We start from the raw sequence: 13,855 nt of genomic DNA on the forward strand, positions 1-13,855 counted from the left end.
AGTTGAATGATAGTGCTGAAAACAGAGCAGCATTTTTTTTTTTTTTTACCTATGTGTATATTTCTGTGGATTCACTGTTAACGGAGACTGATTAACTGCATACTGCTGTGCAGTGTGGGTATTTCTGCAAAGCAGAACTCCTTCAGACCTTGGGAATCCGAGGTACCTGCCACTATCAGAAGCACCTAATTTGCACAGCACTCTTTGTATCTTATCTTGTTGTTTTTTTCCAAAAAGAAATTGTATGTGTAATTCTGTGCTTTTTCGTGAGTTTGGCTTTTGTTTGAAGATGGATGTGTTTCCTGCTTTGCTTTTCTGGGCAAGGTAAGGAAAGCATTGCTGCCCTTGAAGTGGAAAGAAAAAGGAGACTGTTTGGGACTCAGCCCTCTGAAACTCAGTCTGTACCAGAAATGAGCATTAACTTTTCTAGAAAGCAGTTCTACTCTGCGTATGAGAGTTGAGATGTTGATTAAAAATTCACTTAACAGACCCACAGAGTTAGCTATCCTCAGCTCAGGCTGGCCTTTGTTTTCCTGGGAGATAAGAACTGAGAACTAGAACTTGACTTGAGTGAAGTTGCCAGCATGTGATTTCTGTACTATAGATGAGATTGAGCTTGGTATACTTTTAATTTTGTTCTTCGAGTCTTTTGGTTAAAGTAGAGCAAATCCTGTTTAAGTAAAAAGGACTAATTGCATATACATGTAAACAGCTGTAGCATGCAAAAGCAAATGCACACATACATACTGAAGGCAGAGAGCTAGGTGTGCATCTCTGCGAGTGCTGTATCAGTTGTTTTGGTGCCTGCTTGCAATTCAGTAGCTACTGTCACACTACAGTTAGTATAAATCCTTTCTGGGGAAGAGCGCTTTTAGCCAAGGCAGATTCTTGGATATTGTGTATATAAGAGTCCCAACAATCCTCTTCATTTGTCTTTTAAATACTTATCAAAAGGAAAAGAAAGGAAGCTGAACCCTCCAGAAAAGACAGCATGGTTTAACAGTTGGGGTGGAACACTGGGAGCCAGGAGGATTTTGGTTTCTAATCAATTCGAGCTGCTTGTTCACTGGTTCACTCTTTGACCTCCTTGTATTTTTGTAAACATGCCTAGAAGATGACACACAACAGTCGATCTCCTTGAAAACTTTATGCTGTGTTTAGGTTGAAGCTTCATGGATAAAAATATTAGGAGGAAATGCCAAGAATCTTATTGTTCAGTGAATCTGATTTTCCAGCAAATCTGCTTGCTGTGCTGTTTAGCCCTTTGCCCTGCGGACTCTTATGCTGCAATGCTCCCTAAGTAGGGAACTATATCACTTGCCACACATTTGAGACTGAAGGTCTTCTTGTGCTGGCTGTGCAAAAACCAGCAGGATCTGTGGAATGTCTTTGCTGCAGAGGTAAAGCCCTACGTCTAGATTTCCGTGCTTTAGGGGCAGTTTCAAGTTTGTTTTTCTTCAAACAAAAACAAAATGGTTTATTGTGTTACAGGCAGAATGGTTATGAAAAGAGGGAAGGAAAAAAATAAAGTAAGTCTAATAAAATGATGTAAAAGCTGTAACCTTAGCCAACCAAAGCAAGGATGCTTCCTGAATTGAGCTATGTTTACTTTAAACACAGCTTACTGTGTCGTGTTATTTCAGTACATATTGTGTGTGGTATCCAGCTATTTTAACGATAAGATCAGATTCACAATTCAGATCAAAATATCTCTCCCAGCTGTGAACTTCTTAAGCATTGCTAAGAGTCACAATGGAAGGCTGTGGTCTATGTGGTGCTATATGACTATGCACACAGATAAATATTTGTCAGGACATCTAAGACAGCCTGAGCCTCCTCAAAAGCTCGAGCCTCCTCTAAAGATCAGGAGAACTCATATCATCAGTTCACCTGGCATCCTTTGGCTATGAAACTTTTTCAAATGGACTTAATTTAACAAGCACAGTGGGACAGTGGGATAAGCAGAGAAGAGAAAAGAATGAGTAAGAAATAGGGCCACTACAGCCCCTACCAGTATGCGGGGAAGGGAGTCTATACAGGTGTGTGCCCAATAAATCTCCTGTATGCATGCTATGGTATACTTAATCAACCACCTTTCCCCTGAATTTCCCCTGCTTCTTGCTAGATTCTCTGCTAAGAAAGTGACCGATAGTGGCATTGGGAAATACCTACTCATGAAGCTAGAGTCCTTCATATCCTCTCTGCAGGAGAAAGGTAACTAAGTTTGCACATATATAACAGACCAGCTCAATATGCTTACAGACTCAACTATTTGTTTTTAAAATGAGACAGTTGCCATTTAAAGACAAGTATATATCAATAAGTGTGTTTGCAATAGGTTCCATAAAGGCATTGTTTCAAAGACAAAACTGGCTTTTCATCAGACTTGCCCCCATTTCATGGCAGGAATCTTGACTACACGTATAGGATTTTATTTTACTTAGGCTTTTAGCTTGTGTCCACACATGAAATGAGAGGCAGGCAGTATCTGTGATCCAGCCTGACATCAGAGCAGTAGTATTGGAGATGTCCTGATGCACTGTGGGTGTGGCCTTAAGCACCTACCATTCAGCTTGTTTGAGCAAAATAATGAGCTTTTTGGAGTCATGTAACTACCACTTACCTAGCCTCTTGTTGCAATGTTTGTATTCACCTGGAGGAATTTTACTGCAGAGCTTCAGCAGCGCTGTTTCCAAGAAGTCATGTGCTTATGACATAAGCCTCAGGATCCCATATGTAAACTGCAGCATCTGTTGATGTCTGTGTGCCATCAAATGAAGGATATTAGCAGTTTTATTTGAAGGGTAGGGGGTAGTGCAGGTGGCAGAAGGCAAGTGAGCACCTGGAAGCTCAGTGGGGCAGGAAGTCTGCCTAGATTTGTTTTGTACAGTGTCAGGCCTACCACGCAGGATGAGTAACTCCTGGGTAGAGTAGGTCTACCCGCTGAGTAATTAAACCCCTACCTCCTACACCTGCTTAGCCGGGAACATCAGACTGATTTCACAAACTCCTATAAATCTTGCAGTTTTAGTTTTTCTTCTCAAGAGCATAAGGATACCAACTAGCCATGGGACGTACTGGTGATACCTATGACACAAACTGCAAGTGCACTTTCCCAAAGCATACAGGCAGTGATGTGCTGCTGATCACAACCTGAGTGTGCACAGCTGTTTGCTGCCCCAGACCACCTGTAAGGCCCTTCGAGAACACTGCAGCAGTGCAGAGAATCACATAAAAGCAGCACATTTATAGCTCTGATTGGCACTTTATCTAGTCAGTGCAATGGTTCTCATCACATTTATAACTTCTACAAATTTAGAAATAATATGGAGGAAAAAAGGGAGGTTGGTACTCATTAACTTTGCTGCTCCTCTGAAACTTTTCATTGCTCAGCAGAGATTGACATTCTTGGCTCTTGAGAAAAATGAAACAAAACGCCACGGAACAGGGAAAGTTTCGATGTAAGTTTTCCAGAGAGAAGTCTTAAACATGGGAACTGCAGTCAAGACTGCAAGATGCTTCAGATGAATTGTTCTCATCAACAAGGAGAAGAGCCATAAACCTCAGAGGAAAGGAAGCTGAGAGTAGGGGAGCACACCCCGCAGGTGGCAGCAGAGAGCAGGCAGTAATAGTCCCAAACGTCCTGCCAATGCAAATCTTAATCCCAGTTTGTAGGTATATTTTAATACATCATGAATTGTATTTAATGACATAATGCACTCTCTGTACTGTGACTGTATGCATTTACCAAAATACAGGATTTTGTTGCAAAGAATCTCACGCTTGGATCCGTGATGCTGGTGACCACTACCAGCGGCAGTCATAATTTGCCCAGTGGCACTGCTGCCTTATTTTGTTGCTGACATCCTTCAGTATAATGAGGTGGTAAAAGTCATCCCTTAGCACTGTTAAGCAGCTAGGAAGTCCTGCTGTGACTGTCATTCCAGATGAGGTATTGCATCCTCTTTGATGACTTCTGTTAATTATGGTCTAATAGTATACACTAGCTCATGTGGAGCTGACTGTTATACTCCCTCTGCAAAGAGGGTTCATATATAAATGAACCTAAAGGAGGTCTAGAGAAGCTGAAGTGTATGTTGAAGCTCAGGAAACTTGCAATTGAACTCCAGCCGTAGCACAGATTTCTTGCAAGCTGGAGGATATTATTTAATAATCTTCCTTGGATATTTAACATTCTCTTTGGTTATCAATTCTCCACCAATGTAGCACAGGACAGAACAAAGCCAGGCTGCCATTCTGAAAAGTATGCCCTACAGAAAGTGATCTGCTCGACAATGATCCTTTTCAGTAAAGAACTATAGTCAAAATAGCATTTAAGATATTAAGGTGTGTGAAGTGACTAAAGTGAAAAGGGGTGTGATGCTTTCCTATAAAAGTGCTGCTGCTGTGAGAAGTACTCAAATATACTATTGCATCACTAGAACAGATTCACAGAAAACTGATGACAGTCCCGGGTCTGGAGAACTTAATTTGAAGAGCACCTGGATATACTGAACTTGTTCAGCGGTTTGTATTATGTGATGACATTATGTGATGTGAAGGACAGAAAGCGCATTGATCAACATCTACTCTACTCTGTCTTGTAACACTGACAAGGAGACAATCACTAGAAGGGAGTAAGGAATGTCAAACAAAAGCCTACTTTAGTAGGCTTTTCTAAACCTGTAGTTCAGAAAGTAAGCTAATTTGTAATGATTAGAAATCCAGGGAAATATTTGGAGGGAATGCGAAGGTAATTAATATCTGTCTCTTGTGGAGTTCTTACATCTCTCTCTCTGAAACAGGAAATCCTGGCCACTGACAAGTTCGACAGCTCTGATGCAGTCTGAGCATCTGTACTACTCTGTATAACAGCAAATGATGATCTGAGAGATGATGTGAGGTAGTTAGAGACCAGAATTTCTTGGAAACTGAGCTGTCTTTTGCCTCAACACTTCAAGGTACTTTCAAACAATGATTTCCAGTATCACTTTAGATCTGAGTTCATTCCATCTAACTTCAGGCACTGACCTAGAAAGGTATCAGCAAAGTAATAAAAGTATGAGTAGATGTGTTTGAGCTTTTGTTAGGGGATATTTTTTTGTGATCTTTCTCAGAAGTTTCCCCCTTTTTCATCTGACACAACACGATCCTAGTATCTCTCCCTTTCACAGAAACCAAGACCTGTTTGATGTTTGTTTACTGGAATATGGATCAACACCAGTGACCGGTCCATTTGCAAAGATACTGCTTGTGATGTGCAGAACATGACCTCTGCAGGCTAGTGAATTTTGAGGGGTCGCCATTTCACTGTGTGGACCCTAAAAGTTATTCCACTTTTCTAGAATTCACACAAGACAGTAATGAACTGTGGTGAAATGAGTATGATTTATTTACAGGTTTTACACTAGCGATGTCATCAGGAATTTGTCATGTTTAATAGGTGATTGAGATCACAGTTTCTACTTGAACAGGTTCCCCTGTTTGTATCATGGAGTTCTGTACAAAATCATGCTCTTCTTGTCCAAAGGAAAACTCAGAATTTCCACAAAGCTAAAAGTTAATCTTTTTTGAAGATTTTACATTAAAATGATCAGATGGTGTTGACCAAAAGATGGCTAAATTTTCAGTCAAAGCAATTACAAATGTCTAGACCATGTCTGGCTACAGAAACACTGGAATTCCAAATTATATCTACATAACAGGGTAAGTCATTGCACTATAACCTTTGTGTTGATGTTGCAGAGTTGTTGCTGGTACCAAATTAGGGTAACTTAAAGGTAGACAAGAAAACTGACCTATATAGTTCAGCTATTTCTGGTACTATCGGACAAAGAGCAATCCAACCAGAGGCTGAAAATCTTGCAGAGAACTTGATGAAATCTGTGGAAAATACACCGAGCACGTGTGGTATTAATAGAAAAATAGTGAACTACATCAGCCAGAAAAGGTTAAAAACTGAAGACTTTGTATAGGTTCTGTAGATCAGGGAAATGAAAGACAATTGACCTGTGCCAGCACAAGTAGATTCCAAATTATCTTAAAACTATGTGGTTGTCAATATATGCTCAAGGAGGCTCTGGAACTGGGCTAATAGGAAGTAAATAAAATAAAACAGCAACAACCACCAAACTTACTTCAGATATCCTTAGTGTTGATGTTAGTCTGTACCTGTTTGTGCTTGTCCTGCACTGCAAAAATCCACCCTAGGGATGAGGAAGTTAATGTCAGGTTCCCACTGGGGTCAAAACTTCAGCCAAATTTCCAATTATGTGTTCCAACTTGCTATTTTTCTAGGTCCCTCTGTTGCTATCAAAGGATCACCTTTATACTAAAATGATTCTAAATCTCGGGGTGAGATACTGTTTATAGTTACAACAGATTTATATAGAGAAGTTATTGTATTATACAGGAAGGTTTTGACAACCATTGTAGTACCCCAAAAGCGTTCTTTATATATTCATCTTCAGTTGTGGTTTATGAACACATTGGCTGCTGTCCCCTATCATGAGTCAAGGAAAAGAAAACACTATTTTATTGAGAAACCTGTTTCAACATTGTCACCTTAAAGACGGGGACAGAAATGCTCAGTGGGCCTACAATTCTAGAGTTTGTTTCAACCACTTTTGTCTAATGGTTAATTCTACAGGATCTTTTTGTTTAAATATATTCAACAGAACACCAAACGTATATTAACAGAAGAGAACCCCAAAATTCATAGAGATACTATAACTCCAGTAATATGTGAAGTTGGAAATGTATCAAAATTCTTTCTTAAGAGCCTGCTAGCTTGTCTGCAGTCAGAATATTTTGGTGTATTTTGCATTCTAACACTTTAGCAAAAGTAAAGTGTTTGTCATAGGATAGCTGATTGAAGATGATTTCTGGTGTTTGTTACCTTCCCCTAGAAGGTTTGCTCAAATAAACCAAGCTAGAAAATAAACAGACAACGGTTCTTTCTATGTATCCAGTATATGCAATTAATGTATTACTTGATTATAGTCTCTGTACAACATCTGTAGAACTTATTGGGAATTTTGCTATTGACTTTAGAGGCAGGAGGATTGGGCCTGGTGTTACTATTAGTCCTTTGTTAAAAGTTAGAAATATAGAAATTTCCAGGGACGGAGTGATGGTCTAACATCCTGTTTTCAATAGCGGACAATTCCCAGTGCCCCTCAGGAAGGCAAATCCCCTCCTCTCTTTCCCCTGCGTAGTCTGAAGTCAGTTGTGTCACAGGAGACTAGTATCAGTCTCTTTATTAATTGCTAGCCATGTGGGTAAACCTTACTGATAACTCGGACTGAATTCATGCTAGGTAGTTCACTGGTTTTGTCTGACCCAAACCTGATCCTGTATATACGTATGTACCTCCTTCCTTCAATACTAGCATCTTCTTTGTTCAGTGACCTGCAATGGCAATGGACCTCCAGGTTAATTATAAAAAGCAATAAGATAGTTCTTTTGTACTACTTTAATTCTATTAACCCACATTAATATCCAGAGCACCTCCGTTTACTTCTGGTTATTATCAGGCAGATGCCTGTAAAAATAAGAGTTAGAAGTAGGGCAATTGTCTTTTAGCGATATTTTGTGTCTTTCTATTCTTGTTCTGTATCAGGGAGAATAGGTGTTCCAGACAGGGCTGTTCTAGGTATTCATTTCTCTCCATACCCCTCTTTTACCCACTTTCTCTGCTTATACTGCAATTCTAAAATCAGCAAGGTTAAGTTGTACTAACTAAAAGATGCAGTTAATCAACTGTTACACATATGACTGTGTATGTGTGTATTAAGAGAAAATAACCTTTGAATTAGACAATTTTAATGGGAAAAGAACACTCCTTGCTGAAGGTGCATTTTGTTATAAATACAGAAACCTTCTAGTGATAGTTTTCCATGCTGAAATACTTCTGTAAAAAGCAAGTGTGCAGCTGGGAGGAATTTAAAGACACCTCTAGAGATATGCCCTTTCTGTTTCCCTCTGCCAGGTGAAGATGAAATTCTGCCTGGGCAAGCTATAGACCAACTCAAGGAGGACTAATAGATTCTCTTGTGTTAGTTATGCAGTCCAGATGGTTTGATAGCTTGTGAAGCTTTCAGGTAACACCTTTGGAAGATTTCCAGAAGTGGGGATGCTGTTCTATTAACCTATAATAATAAACGTCTTGAAATAATCTGGATAGGCCAGAAGTGCAACAAAATGGCTGAGCATGATGAAGTTATGAGAAAGGGAAAGGATAACAATTAATTATGGAAATTCAAATTTCCGGTCAACATTAATCATGCTTTTATAAATACTGTATATCTACAAAACTAAGTATACATGTATATTATTAAAATTAGGTTGGCAAACTTAAAGACTTCATCAGCAGACATGGTTTGAAATCCTTTTACAAAAGCATGGTGGAAGCACTAGAGACAGGGCTCAGGCATTTGAATAGAAAGAGTAAGATAAAATGGAGTTGAGTGATGCAAAGGAGGAGCAGCCTTCCTCAGAGCCTGCAAAGAGTTTGTCGTAATATAGAGTCACTTACTGAGCACTCCTTTCTGCATATTTTTTGCATTTTTCTTCGATACAAGTAGAGGTAAAATGTAGGCCCATTTTGAAATGTGGGGAAATATTTTTGTGGAGATTTCCTCCTTCGAAATCTCCTTATTGAAATAAATTTACAGAGTAAGTCAAAACTCCATGGAAATTAATGGCTCGAGTCATTTGCAAGGTCTTTTGATAGTGTACTCGCTAAGTTTTTGTTTTTGTTTTTTTTTTTCTCTGCAGAGAGAAACCTGATAGGAATAAATCCACCGAGGAAACAGTTTAATTTAAGAATAGAAACTTCATTTCTGAATTATGAGCAATCTTGCAAACTGGTTAATTTCCTTTTGTAGACCAGCCTTTGTCACCCAAAAGCCACAGGTTTACTTCGATTTCACATTGTCATCAGACAGGCAGAATGTCAGGAAATCCTGCTGTACTGGTTCAGGTCACTGATACCAGTTTCATCCATTTTAAAGGCTGTAATATTTCTTGAAAGTGACTTCCTGGAATAATTCACATCTCTTGCTCTGTGAACAAGACCCAGAACTATGCTTCTGTCAGCTGCATTCTTGCTAACTAGATGAGGAAAAACGTGCTCTTCCCCCTGAGCTGAAGAACTTTTGTAGTATCTGTGCAGGTGCTCAAGAAAATGCCTGTTTGCTTTTATTGATTAGAAAAATATTCCATCATCCTCTGCCCTGAAGTAGGGCTGAAGTCTGCTACTTTTTATTCCAGTCTTCTATCATAAAATGGAACAGAGTGTAGTTTTTCCCCCTTCTTCCTCTTCTGTTTCATTTCCTATGGAGAAATGAAGAACTAAGGCAAAATTTCCCCTTTGCAAGTTGGAAACAAAATATATGTATTGATTTCCTGTCTTTAACACTCTCGGTCCCTGAAACATGTCCATTGCTCTCATCTGTAGAACTTGTACTTCATAGTTTACCTCTGCCTCTAAAATTTACTTGTTTCCTGCCACAATAACAGTACGAAAAAAAATAATAACCTTTTGGAAGAGATCTATCATTTGATATCATCTCTAGGGAGTGGAATAGTTTTAAAAGCAACTACCCAACAATATAACTGTGGTGCTAATGGTGGGCGTGCCTGTTTTTTGCTCTCCTACCTACCTTAACCAGTTCAATTATATGACCTGGCCAAGTCACACCCCTGCATGAGCAATGCTGCTACTCCTATGCTGCATTATTTTTACGTGATGTTTATATTGAACTGTCCTGCTTGCATAGCATAGGCTGACTAAAACAAAGCCTACTGCTGAAGGAAGAATGACAGGCTTCTAGAACTGCGTATCCATCTCAGGGCACATTGCAATGGGCTGTGACCATATGCTAACTGAACAGGAAGCTCGTGTGAAAGAGGAAATGGTGAAGATGAATCAAGGGGTGGTACTTCTGCTGAATAAGAACTGAACTGATGCCATACATGCTTTAGCAAAATGGGAGGTGGTGCTACCTAGAGACCAAAGAGTTAGTGACTGAAAAATGTTACCATTACCTAATTAGCTTTGATGGCCAGTTCTGCATTCTTGTCCAGATACGAATTTGAGTGACAAACCCATTCTGTTTTGTCCTTTCTCTCTCTTCTACAGTAAATGATAGTTACCATTGCCTTGTATTATTTATTTATTGAGCTATCTAGGATTCTGCGAGTTCATTGATACGTAGTTGAAAAAGTACTTTGAGAACCTCAGCAGGAAGATGGATTGTAATTCGGAGGTAAGAAAACAACTACAAACAGAAAGCATTAAAAGAAAAACTGTTACTGAAATGATAGTCACTGATTGATGACCAGTAAAAGTGGAATTGAGCTGCTATTGCAGGTAACTCAGGAATTTCTTTTTTGATTTAGTTCAACTGTAAGTGAAATAATCACACAAAATGGGTGCTGAAGGCTTTGCAAAATAAAATATATAATTTGCATTTCAAACTCCTGGTGTAAGAATTCCTAATTATAGATGTGTGTATCTGAGATCAGCAGGGGAGGTTCTGAGCTTCTGTAGTAATCCTGTAGTTGCCATGTACTGAGAGTGTTATGTGACAGCAAACAGTTATGTCAAAAGGTTTTAGAAGTGATTTGATGCTTGTAGCTAAACCAAGCTGGATATTCAGATAGCTGTGCTATGTCACTTCAAAAGGCTAACTGCAAACCAGACTAGCTCCAAAATGTAGCAAAGGCGTATTTGCCAGTGCAAGATGCAAATATTGCTCAAGACCAGAACTGTACAATATTATACTTTGGTTTGTATACTGCATATAATGAGGCCTACAACTACAGAATTTGGAGGCTCAGTTTCAGATGACCATCCCCAAACAAGCTGTTTTATGTCTCTTAACAGGCCAACATTTTCATGCTAGCTGTAATGCCCAAAAAAGAAAGTTTGAGAGTTACATGATAAGTGCTTATCTATAGAATACAAAGGTGAAAGCTAGCCGGGGGAGGGGGAGAATAAAAATAAAAAAATAAAAATTTAAAAAAAAAAAAAGAACAGCTCTGATGAAAAATAGGTGATCAAGCCCACGGGTCTTAACAAGTCTGGTTTTGAAATATTTTATATGCATCTGTCCATTTGACAGTCTTTGCTATAAATGGGTTTCATGCCTTTGGGATGAAGAAGGCAGAACAGATTTTAATCCCTCTGGAAAGTGAAGACTATTAGAAGTTAATTATAACACTTCATTTTTGTAGCGATACAAATGGGAATTTATAACCTTAATGACCATTTGTGTGAGTTCTTGCACAATTTGTAACTCCACAATTATTCCCCAATCCCACAGGACTAATATTCCAGCTGATAAGGTGTTACTGGGATTTTTCATCTGGACTCTGTCAGCTGTTAGTCTGAAGATGGAGGGAAGATATTGATGAAAAAAATGAGCCTTTTAACATGGCCACTTTGAGGCGATTTGTTAAGGTAAGGCCAGGCTGCCTAGTCCAACAGTATTGCTGACACAGTTTGCTGTTCTGTGAGGGGAGACCTATTCCCTACTCCATGTATTGTATGTCCTGTTGCTCATTTTGTGACTTTTAACATAAAGGCCTGTTGTTTCTGTGACACTGTTTCATTTCTCCTGCAGCATAACGGCCTTTTACCTCCTAGACGAGTGATGCTGGTGGAAAAAAGGTACTTACACTTCAAATTTTAAACAGTTTCTGCATAATCACATTAGCTGTTTCACAACAAGTATTGCCCTAGATATTCACATTATAGTGTCAGCTTGTAATTAACCTGCTGTTCCTTTGGATCATTGCGTTCACAAAAGCACTGGAAGGTTTTGAACTAAAAGCTCATCCATCCTGGTCAGATTATTTTCTGCCACCACATTGTATAGGGTCTGAGCAGTCTGTATGGCTGTGTATATGTTTTATGCAGTCTGCACAAGTGTAAAAATACAAAGAATAGTGTTGGTTTAGTCAAACTAATCAAGTGGTAATTTACTTTCCATTCCCCCATCCTGTTTCTGTAAGTTAGTGCCATGTCCAAAGCACAGACAGCAAGAAGTGCCTGCAGAAGGGTGCTATGACCCTTGCAGGGAATAAGAGCTGTAAATCCTGGCAAATCTACTTCAGACTTTATCAGAGCTAGCCAGGTAGGGTCACAGGTCCAAGCTGAAACCAAGCAGATGTTTCTCCCTCATCTCTCAGGGATTGAAAGAGGGAATGGATTGTCTATGGCCTGTCACTTCTTGACTTACATCTCCATGAGGGGTGAGAGAGAAAACAAACCTTAAAATTCAAGGACCTCCTGAGTCAGTCGGTAGTTGTATAGATATATTTGTGATTTACAGTCCTTGTAGCTTGTCTTCCGTGAGTTTATCTAACTGCTTTTTGAGAACATTTATACCTTTCATAAGCAGCGTATCCTGCAACTTAGAACTTTATTTGCAGCCCTTCTATGTATGTCTCACATTTCTGCAACATCTTCTCTTGAGCTTCTTATTTCATACCTGGGGTACCAGATGTTTGTTCAATACCAGCAGCTCCATCCATAATCTCTGTAGTGTATCTGAGCTTTGGGGAGGGAGAAAAAGTTGCTATTCCAAATGTTGCATCCATGCAAAGAGATGTTTGTTTGGTATGGTTTGGTGGTTTTTGTTTTGTTTTGGATTTGTTTGGTTTTGAGTCTCACTTCTACAGATTCTTTTCTGTCTTGGCAGAGCTTAGAGATTGAGACATTTTCAAATGTTTACTATGCACATAGGACCACGCAGCCTGCAGAATGGCTGAAGAAACTGTAGGTGGGTGCAGAGGATACACAGCCAATTAAATCAGCAAGGTGGAAAGCGAGTTAGACTCTTCACTACCCTTGTGCAGCTTGCTGATTTGGGGAAAGGGAAGGAGATGATTCTTAGAGCATCCAAACAAAAGCAGACTACTAACTGTGCATACAGGTTATTCTTTCTTAGAGGATTTTAATTTGGGGATATGTCCAAAAGCAGAAGATCCCCCAGTTGAAAGAGATATTGGGATATGAGGCAGACATGGCCTGCTGCTATTTTCTAAGAAATAGGAAAAGCAGCTAGCAAATTAGACAAAGCTAAGCAAACTGGATTTGTATTATTGGTCTTTGTATTACCCATGGACAAGTCTTTTCTGTCCATCTGCACCAAAAAGATTTCCATCAAATTAATCATAATTCTCAAAGCTGATGCAGATCATGCAAGTTCTCCCGGAGACCAGATCAGTGTACCTCACTTCATCATAATTGGGCACGGGAAGAAAGGTCCTTTCCCTTAGTGTGGTGCAAGTTTAGTTTCTGTGCCTGGAAAAGCAGTTCTGTCTGTGCCTGGCAATGACTAGACAGCCCTGTGTACACACATTTTCTCAGAGGGGAATGAAGTTCTGAAGGCTTCTCGCTAATAAGGACAACTTCACAGGTATGTGAACGTCTTCCCAGCTGAAACCACACGAAGGCCCTCGGCTGGCTGCACACCAGCATTTAAGCTGAGACATTTCTGCTTGCCAGGAACAAGTAGTGGCCGCTGCTGAGAGACAGCCCAGCAAGAAAGTGACGTACTTCTGAAAAAGTACATCCCTGTTATTGAAAGGGATCCTCCACCTGCAACCCCCCTCTGAAAGCAGGTGTGAGTTAGGACAATGGATGACTTGTGTGGAAATGTGATTGTGGGCATGGGACATCTTCACACAAAACAGTAGACGTAACATTGAGCCCAACTTGCGAGAAATCCAAATACCAGTGGTTGTTCTAGCTCATTGCCTGGTGCTGTATTACCTTCCTCAGGGGGAGAAGAGAACAGTAGCTGGGAAAAGAGAGAAGACTGAATCCGAAGTGCAGACCCTT

This window comes from Aythya marila, assembly GCF_965140915.1.
Source record: "Aythya marila genome assembly, chromosome: 11".
NCBI classification, from domain to species: Eukaryota; Metazoa; Chordata; class Aves; order Anseriformes; family Anatidae; genus Aythya; species Aythya marila.